Raw genomic sequence first — 10,492 nt, 5'->3', positions numbered from 1 at the left:
TTCTATTAGACCCAGAACAAGGGGTGGGAGTTTGCATTAGGCTACATGCCACACACCTGACACCAATGCAGAGCATCTCTCACGAGGGCCATGCCGTTAAATGAAAAAGAAGAGGGATTTGAAGTCAGAAGCCTTAGGTTCAAGTCTCAGCTCTACCTCTTGTGAGCTGGGAGATTTGGGTGAGTCATGTTCCCTCTCTAAAACACAAGTGTGTTTTTATCTTTGGTAAATGTTGTTAAATGCCCTCCATAAATGTCAACATGCACTTCCACTAGAAAGGTGCATGTGCCTGTTTCCCATATTCTTGAAAACAGTTTCTCATTTAACATTTAATCATTGCCGCCGCCATCTTTCCGTGCCGCCATAATGGTGCGCATGAATGTCCTGGCTGATGCTCTTAAGAGCATCAACAATGCCGAAAAGAGAGGCAAACGTCAGGTTCTTATCAGGCCATGCTCCAAAGTCATCGTCCGGTTTCTAACTGTGATGATGAAGCATGGTTACATTGGCGAATTTGAAATCATCGATGATCACAGAGCTGGGAAAATTGTTGTGAACCTCACAGGCAGGTTAAACAAGTGTGGAGTGATCAGCCCCAGATTTGATGTGCAATTCAAAGATCTAGAAAAATGGCAGAATAATCTGCTCCCATCCCGCCAATTTGGTTTCATTGTACTGACAACTTCAGCTGGCATCATGGACCATGAAGAAGCAAGAAGAAAACACACAGGAGGGAAAATTCTGGGGTTCTTTTTCTAGGGATGTAATACATACTTGCAAATAAAATGCCTCAGTGGAAAAAAAAAAAAAAAAACATTTAATCATTGCCAAATGCTAGTAAAAATGTAGTATCTCAGTATAATTTTCATTACTCTTATTTTAAGTGAGTGTGAGAATCTTTTCATATTTTTTGACCATGTGTATTTCCTTTCCTATTCATTTGTAATACTTTTCTGTTGTTTTATTTAATGATTGGGTCATCAGTATATCAGGAGCTTTTAATCTGAAACTTTGGAAGGTCCACAAACCCCCAGATATTGAGCACAAATGTTATGTAAGTATGCATTCATTTTTCTTGAAAATGTGTTCATTAATTTTATCAAATTCTCAAAGGGTCTGTGACCTTTAAAAGTCAACCACAAGTGGATGTGATGGCCATCAAGAACTCTTCACGTAGCCTGCGCAACATAGCGAGACCCGACTTCTACCAAAAAAAAAAATTTTTTTTAATTGGCCAGGCATGGTGGCACATGCCTATAGTTCTAGCTACTCAGGAGGATCACTTGAGTCCAGGAGTTTGAGGTCACTTGAGTCCAGGAGCTATGAATGGGCCACAGCACTCCAACCTGGACAACAAAGCAAGACACTATCTCTAAAAAAAAGCAGTAAAAAAAAAAAAGTCAAAAACTGAACTCTTCAGGAGGTAACAACCCTTCTCATGGATCTGTGAATGTGTCAGAGTTTAGGTCCTAAGCACCTACCTGTGCCCAGTACTGGCTCTGTGGGGTCCTAGGATATTCTAAAGGATCAGCTTTTCAAATCCAAAATGAGTTATCTACATATGTTCCACCTGCAGTTTAGGTATGATATTCAAAGGTAGGAGAGTGGTGCCCAAGTCATGTTACTACCATTTGAAAAACTGTAACTCCCATAGCTATAAAAATTGAGTGAGAGTTGGTGACTCTCCATTAGTGATGCCCTAGTGCAAGTGTTATTCACCAAATCTAAAAATCTTTTCCCATTACACAGACCAAGTAAAGTTTTCCTTGGCTACCCATCTATTCGTCCCTAGGGACACCATGGTAAATTAGACAACATAGGTACCATGATAAATGTGCAACTCTGATGACACTCTAGTCCTACTGTCAATTTCAGTAACCACAGTCACCTTGTTTCTGGAGGTTAAACACTGCCCTTGGTATTTGCCACGTTGGAATCACATCATTCTCAGGGAAATCAAGAAAACCTTTTCAATGGCAATCTGTGCCCCCATCAACTCCTGCCTGCAGAGAACAACCATCACAAGGTTTTTCAGGAATACTGGGGCTTCCCTCACCATGTACAATATTTCTCAACAACATTGTAAAAAGAGTGATGTCTGGGTCAACCTTCCTGTATGGCGCTGGGTGAGTGGGTTGCACGTGATAAATCCATTCCAACATTCCTATCTCTAAGCCTTTGGATTCCTTCGTCTGCAGCATACCAAGGAAGTTCTGGCATCTCCGTTTCATTGAATGCAGCCCATCATTGTGTCCAGGTTTAAGTCAAAAGGAAAGCAAACCACTGGAGTCATTCCAAGCTGCTCAAGCTAACAGATTAGATCAAGAATATCTAAGTAAGTACATACACGTTGATAAATTTGGCCCAGTCCAACATTACAATGCTTTCCCCCTAGTCTGTTACCTTGTAATTCTTCCTATACATGTGATTTCTCCTCCTGGGTCATACTTTATTCTCATCCGTCTTGGGCTTCCTAGGATCTGACTTAGTTATAGATCTGAAGGCAATGAGGGGTGGTGAGAATAGGTCTCAAGGAGACTTAGCATCTCCTTACACGGTACTCAAGCAAGTAGAAGGTAGCTCCCTCAGAGAGCAGTGCAGAAGGCTGCTTCCAAAGGCAAAGTAGGCTCAGAGAGATTTGGGGTGAAGGGTCAAGCTACTCTGATTCAGCTGAATCTACCCAAATGTCCCCATACCAATTCTCAGTGTCTCGCTCCTTTCTTAAGCAATGTCCTCACTCCCACATGAGGCCCGGTACAGCTGTGAATCATATCGTGCTATTTTCTACAATTTCATGAGCAAACTTTATGACACATTAAGCTACAAGGCAATTAGAAGGCAGTTATTTTAAGGCAGTTACAGAAGCACTCTGATTCTCTGACCGTGACTTGCACCCTGACATTATTCATTTCTTTCATTCTAGTGCACTCGGAAACAGCCAACCCATCCCACACCCTTGTAATCTCACACTCTGCTTGTCTACTGTGACATTCTATAGCAGTAGCCATTTAATCTGCCAAATCCTTGCCCTCCATAGGTACTTTATTACAGCCAACTTAGGTGACTTTTTAAAAAAAACTCTTTGCCACTATAGGCCATACATTAGCAGTATTCCATTTTCTGTTGGCAAGAAAGCCATCACTAGCTCCAGCCCTGACCTGCACAAATAACCAACCCATCTCCCCATCCTCAAAGTTCTGCTTTCTGGAAGCATTGCAGTGCCACATGCTGAATCAATCTGTAGCCAGTCAGAAAAACAGAAATCACCCCAGGTATATCAAGCAGGAAGTCATTTCAGGTAAAAACACAAGTGTTTATAAAACTTTTGGAAGGCTTGAAAGGAATAAGATCGGGGAAGATCGCCATTACCTCTTAGGAAACTATCAATGATGGTCACAGCAAGAAAATGCCCAGACGTCACTATGAAATTTCTCTTCTTCCTAGACTCGATGGAGTGAAAGATGAATAAACTTTTCATTTTCTATTATGACTTTTCTAGTGAAAAATTAGCAAATTAGGAATCTGGAAAAAATGTTAAGCTATTTTAAGATGACATCCTTAAAAGGATAGTATTATATACTTCAGAAAAGCAAAAACAAAAATGAATTGACATAACTATCTCAGGCTTTGGGATAGCTGGGACTTTGGGTCTCAGGACTAGTAAGGGCGTGGCTTTCTGAAAATCTTAAAGTAGTGTTCTTTGTCACTTGCTCATTTGACTTTGGTTTTTGCTTTAATTGTTTTCAGTGGAACCCACGAGTGGCTTGTCCACCATTCTGGGATTTCCAGTAGCTTCTTTAGATGCACGAAACCTTTTCAGACTTTCTTCCACTGAGGCCATCACCTTCCTAGAGAAAAGCTTTTATTTCTGACAATCACATTCTGCTAATCTCTGGGAAGAAAAAGGCCTCTGTTATTCTTTCACAAATCCCAAAATGGGTCGATGGGAGCCTGACACTCCAGAATGTTCTGTGCTTATGCACAGCCCAGGAATTCACATAAGCCAGCAGTGACTCCCCCAGGGCACTCTCAGCCATTGATATCTGTATCAGTATTAGTCAGGGTTCTCCAAAGAAAAAGAACCAACAGGATATGTGTGTGTAGAGAGAGAGATTTATTTTAAGGAATTGACTCAAGTAATTGTGGGGGCTCGGTAAATCCAGAATCTATAGGGTACACCACCAGCTGAAGACCCAGGGATGAATTGCAGTTTGAGTCTAAAAGCCACCTGCTGTGAAATTCCTTCTTGCTTCAAGGTCAATCTTTGCTCTTAAGGCCTTCGACTGATTAGATGAGGCCTGCCCACATCCTAGAGAGTCATTTTCTTTACTCCAAGCCTACCAATTTAAATGTTAATCTCATCTTTTAAAAATACCTTCATAGAAGCATCTAGAATGTTTGACCAAATATCTGGGCACCGTGGCCTCATCCAGTCAACACATGAAATTAACCACCACAACACCTTCTCCAAGAAGCCCCTTCTAGGTGGCAACCCGCTGAACAGCCTCATAACGTATCCTTCCTCCCTGGCAGCTTCCCCATGCCTCTTGGGTGTTACGGTATTTCATAAACACGTCAGTCTCACCTACTTGACCCTGCACGCCGCAAAGGCAGAATCACTTCTGATTCATCTTCATAGCCTGCTGTCCAGCCCAAAGCTGGCAGAGAAGTCTCAGTCATTGCAGAATGAAAGAATAAAAGATCATTGCAGGAACTGGAAGGATTCACTGCTCAGTGGCTGATCCCAGCTCCTCTCTCGACAGGGTCTTGCTTCTCTCAACATATCTTGTCAGCAGACATTGGAACGTACGAAGCAGAGTTTTAAGGCAGGCCTGGTGTGATTTCTTCATAGGGAGACGAAGCACATCTGAGACCAGTTAAAGACCACAGTGCACCAACCTCACTCAGTACAGAGTTGGTACTACAAGCAGTGCCTTGAGAAAACCGCCATGGGTCTTTCTTCTGCTCCTCTCTCAACGGATGACCGCTGAGGAAAGCACCTCAGGTATCCTGGCCAAAAGCACCTCGAATTCAGTGTCTGAACCCTGGGCCAGGTCTTCTCGCTTCTCACTCTGGCCTGGGTTCTGAGGCTAGGAGCTGATTTCTCCCTCATGTCAGATCTGTAAACCCCATAAACTAAACACATCTGACTCCCAGACCAAACCCTTTCAGTCAGAAACACCCCGTGCAGTGACACATTCGCAGAGGGGCTCCCAGAGTTCCCAGCCCAGCCAAACCACTGACACGCTTCCCCAGACACAGTGAAGGGTGCCAGTAGGTCCCTCTGTGAGTTGAGTCTCCTCACATCCCCTCTCAGACAGACTCAGGGAGGGGAGCATGAGCAGGAAACACACAGCGACGTGGCCACCAGCCAGGGACGTCAGAGCGCGGTCCGCTCCTTCTGGGGTGAAGATAGACCTGGTATTCATAGCAGGGGGAGGCCAGATTTCCCCAGCAAAGTCCAGCCCTCCTCACTGGGAGCCCTGGAAACCTCCAGGTACTAGGGTTACTTAACAGGTGTTGGGTAAAGGACCAAGAATCTGGGAGGCCAGGAAGGAGAGAAGGAACGGGAGCCCAGGTAAGGGCGAAGGGCCTCTCCCCACCATCCTGTTCGGGACTCTTCCATGGTGGCAGGAACAAGCACTTCCCCTCACTGGCGTGGGGGAGAAAATGCAGGTCTGATGTGCTGGGTGACTCTCAGCAAGCCCCTTACATGCGCTGGCCTGTGTCACAGTGGAGGGGAGGTGACGGAGGATGGGCAGGCCTCTGGTGACTAAATAGCATCTGGGTTTCCACCCCTAGCATTAGGGCTCTAACTGCAATCCCAGAACTGGATGACAGTCTTACCTGGAGAGGTGCTCCCTCCCCCACCCCACACACACACCTAATCCCAGAGACAGGCTCACAGATTTCTCCATGAAATGCTCTTGGATTGACCAAGAAAAGGATTCTAAAGGGAAAACATTCTTTTTCATTGACTGGTGTGTTAACGACAGAGGACATCCTAGGACCCTGAATTCCAGATCGCTGCTGACATGGGTCAGGTGCTTTCCTTGGTGGTGTTCTGCCTGTGGTTGTTCTCTGGTCCAGAGAACAGAACCCATACCTTCTCCTGTCCCACCCTCCCAGCTAGGAACAGGACCAGACACCAGCTGGGTGCCAGTGAAGCGTGGGCGGGGGAGCAGACACAGACGGACGGATGGATGGATGGATGGAGACACGTAGATGGGCTCTTTGTGAAAGGGGAGCCGGCCTTGCCCTGAACTGCAATTCCCTGCCCTGTTCCCCAGGGCCCAGCCTTCACTCTGCAGGGAAATATATCAGTGAGCTCAGAGCGGACATACTTCCCCACTGAGCTTCGGCTCACTCCCCCACCAGCAATCTCCAGGAGGCTGGCTCCCCAAGTGGCTCATTGTTTCCAGTTTTATCTGAAACAAAAATAGACCCTTGTGAACATTCCAGTCTTTGGGTCATCTGTTCACAGGCCTCGTCCAGCCCTGGCTGAGGTTCCTCCCCCGAGCTCACGCAGGACACCAGGGCTGCCCGGCACAGCTGCCGTCGTTGACACGGGGGCTTATTCACCACAGCATGTTCCTCCCTCTGGCCTTCCAGATGGTCCTTGGATATGAAACTGTTCAGAGACAGCAATGCCAAGCAGCTGTTAGGTAGAGATGAGGGTACGCACGTGGCAGGGCAGGGAGTTAGACGTGCAGGTGGCAGCCCAGGCGATGGGGGGATGTGGTCAAGGGCCAAGGGTTGGGACCAATAAAAACAGAGAAAAGAAACCACAACAGCAGGAACTTGAGGTTAGGAACTTTCTCCACCTGGGAGCATGTGCAGAAGCTAGGAGCTATGGCCAAAGGTAACCTTTCCCTCATGAAGATAGTAAAACTCACACCCGCTAGTGCCATGACAGTTCCGGAGCCAGCCATACAAGGACAGAAAATGGGACGGTACATGATTCTGGGACTCTCCACCCACTTCCCCAAAAAGACACGAATATTCTACCCCCAGCTTAACATATTATTAGAGATTAGCATAAAGGACAGACCCTAACCCAGGGATGACGCTGTTCCTTATTGGAGCAGTCAGCTCTCTACTGCCCTTGAGAGTGTACTATACTTTCTAAACTCTGTCTTTAAACTCAGGGTCGTCTCCACTCATGGGGACAGACCTGTTCCTCTCTCTGGAATTTACTTTCACTTTGCAATAAAAACTGCTTGTGTGGAAGTGCTTCATGTCTCTCATCACCCCCTCGCGCTGACCCTGCCTGTGATTCTTCCAAGCAAGGAGCCAAAGAAACAGGACAACTCTCCCTAACCACACCTGACACAGCCAGACACCTTGAACCGCAACTGAGACCCAGATCACAGGAGCCAATCATGGCCCTCCTGGGGAGTGATTCAGTTATCACTCAGAAGAGCCACCATGCTTTCTAGGGACCCCCAGGACACCCTGAGTAGACAGGGCTTTCCTCACTTCGCTCATTGTGTGCTGTGGCTGTTTATTTATATATCCTGCCCTGTCATTGGAGGGGAAGCTTCTGGAGGATAGGAGCCAGGTCTGACTCAGCTCTGGGAACTTGCCAGAAAATATAACCCAACTTCCTCCTATATAACTTTCATCAAAAGAGACCTCATGAGGAAATGTGGTATACACACACATATTTCTGGATGGATTAACTGAAGGACATGCATTCATGCTACAGATTGTGTAAAGCTCATGTTTAATTAGACCAGGTCATCAGAGGTATTTGTCCAGCCTGTTTCACCTCCCATTAATATTTCCCGAATCGAGCACTGTCATTGTGTCCTCCGCTTGCATGGAGAACTGCTATGAGAAAGAGCCATGTGAAACATTCTGATTTATTTATGGAAGGAAAGTTGCTCAGTATTTGACACAGTGTCCCATTTTTGTCTAAGGTTTTTCATAAGCATATTGTCTGCTGCTATCTTACCAGGATTGTTACTGGTCAGGTTTGCCTTTGTTGCTAAGAAGATGATAGACTAGGTGCCGGCCCATCACTAGGGATGCGTACACACAGATGCATTATGAGGATTAACCTTCCCTCCAACTCTATTTTCATACCCCTATTTTCCCTTTGCCATATCTCCTATCTTTTTATTTTATCCTGCTGTTTATAAACTGCCCTAGGTTCTTTTGGAACAAGTTGAGGTCTAAATTAAGTAATTGATTAATTTATTTAATAGCTTTATCAATTAGGGTAGTTTAAGTTTTGCTATTTTGCTACAGTAGTAAGTAATCCCAAAAATCTCAGTGGCTTAACAGCACAAAGATCCATGTACGTATCTATTTATCACACTCCATCGTTCATCTCTCACACAGCAGTGCCGCCCATCCTCACTCGAGGTTGCAACCTGATGGAAGCCTCTGTTGGACATACGCTCCCGTGATCACTGCAGCAGGAGGAAGAGGGTAAACCCTGCACTGGCTCTTAGAGATACCACACATTACCTCTGATCACCTTTCGCTGTCCACAATAAGTCACATGGCCACAACTAATTACAAACAGAGAAGGGAAGTATGAAACTACCATCCACCTAAAAGATGCGACACCAGAAAATTTGTGAATTCTGCTAATGGCAAACGTAATAGCAAGGGTGACCATTATAATACACCATCCAAATTGGGACACTTTTGAGAGTGAAAGGAGAATCTAAAAGTAATAAAAAAATACGATTTTATAATATTTATGTGTTGAGTAATAAATTGATTTTATTTTATAGGTGAACCACAAAATCGTTCTATTCAAAAATTAATTTCAAAAACAAAATTCCTCCCCAAACTATAATATGTATTTCTTACATCAAATCAAAAAAAAATCTTCTTTATGCTAATAATGTGAACATTAAAAAATAATGTAAGCAGAATGATTTATTCTTGGTGTGTTTTGCATATTTTAATCAGTTTCTTAGATACCTCACTCTCTTTTTTTTTTTTTTTTTTTCTGAGACAGAGTCTCACTCTATTGCCCTGGCTAAAGTGAGTGCCGCGGCATCAGCCTAGCTCACAACAACCTCAAACTCCTGGGCTCAAGCAATCCTACTGCCTCAGCCTCCCAAGTAGCTGCAACTACAGGCATGTGCCACCATGCCTGGCTAATTTTTCTATATATATTTTTAGTTGTCCAGATAATTTCTTTCTATTTTTAGCAGAGACGGGTGTCTCGCTCTTGCTCAGGCTGGTCTTGAATTCCTGAGCTCAAACAATCCGCCCGCCTCGGCCTCCCAGAATGCTAGAATTACAGGCGTGAGCCACCACGCCTGGCCACATCACTCTCTGATGTCACCAAATTTTTCCAAAGAATGTAATTTTTTGACCTGATCTTATCATTTTAGAGTTTTCCATAAAATTGCCTGCAACTTTCTTCAGAGTTACATGTTATGATTAAAAGATCTGAAATCATCAACTCTTTCAATTGACCCTTCTTTGTAGAGCACAATTTTTCATTTGAGAAAACATTCTCCCTTCTGGTGCTGAGATATCTGGTAAGCTTGGAGAAAATTTAGTTAAATCGAGGAAATTATTAATTTTAATTATTTTTCCTATTGAAAAGAGTAAATATCTCACTTCAGATATATTCACAGATACTTCCCTGTGCTTCATACTAGCTTTCCTTGACAAAACATGTCAAATAAGTTGTCTCTATGATTTTTTTGAATGGTTCACCAGCTTTAGATGCTCCAAATCATAGGCCTACTGGACTTCACTCCATTTCATTGTAGAACATAAATTTACTTAACTGTCGTATGAGCACTGTCATAAGATTCTTCCCATAAATCAAGATACTCGAAAGCACTCATAAGTGTTGTATACCATTTCAGCTGTCATTAATTAATTTTTTCAGCTCCTCTCTTGCTTTTGTAGAGATAAATCTCAGTATCTTCCTGTTTGCAGGCTTTGTTCTCAATAGTCGCAATTCCCTAAAAGATTCAAGCTGATGTCTTAGGGTGAGCCATTCACTTAATTTTGATTAAATGTCTCTAGCTAGTTTTGAACAAAATGAACCAAAATATTTAGAGGAATTGTTTATACAAAAGCCCAAGAACATTTTAGGACAAAAGCTGATTCACAAAGTAGTTCTTTAAAAGTTTAAAGATTCCTAAAATCTGATTGATGACAGGCAGCAAAGAGAAAAAGCATATATTGCCATGCTGAAGTATTCTATACTCAAAATCAGTTTTGTCACAAAATTTTTACCGTTCAATTTTCTAATGGCTTATTTGGAAACAGTTATTAAGTATGTGTGCACCCAACCGACTCCAAGTACATTTCTAGTCTATAAATATCTTAACTTAGTAAGAAATTATTTGTTCTATAACACCGTGTTCCACCAAAATTTGTATATTTATGATCACTGGAAAAAAAATCTTCAATGTTTAACTTCTTGACAAGTTACAATTACATTCATTTCAGCTGTTTCACTTTGACACAATGAATGTACAGAAGCATTACAGGGGCACCTCAGAAA

General features: G+C 43.5%; 1 pseudogene across 1 annotated transcript; it reads left to right on the top strand.

Annotated features, from left to right (window-relative positions):
* Positions 1-348: 348 nt before the first annotated feature.
* On the top strand, positions 349-798 carry LOC105817402 (annotated as a pseudogene). Its single transcript, XR_001137839.1, has one exon. The product of XR_001137839.1 is annotated as a 40S ribosomal protein S15a pseudogene (transcript).
* The last annotated feature ends 9,694 nt before the right edge of the window (positions 799-10,492 follow it).

Source organism: Propithecus coquereli, unplaced genomic scaffold, assembly GCF_000956105.1.
Source record: "Propithecus coquereli isolate 6110/MARCELLA unplaced genomic scaffold, Pcoq_1.0 Scaffold41, whole genome shotgun sequence".
Lineage (NCBI taxonomy): Eukaryota > Metazoa > Chordata > Mammalia > Primates > Indriidae > Propithecus > Propithecus coquereli.
This window is presented reverse-complemented; position numbering and strand designations above follow the sequence as displayed.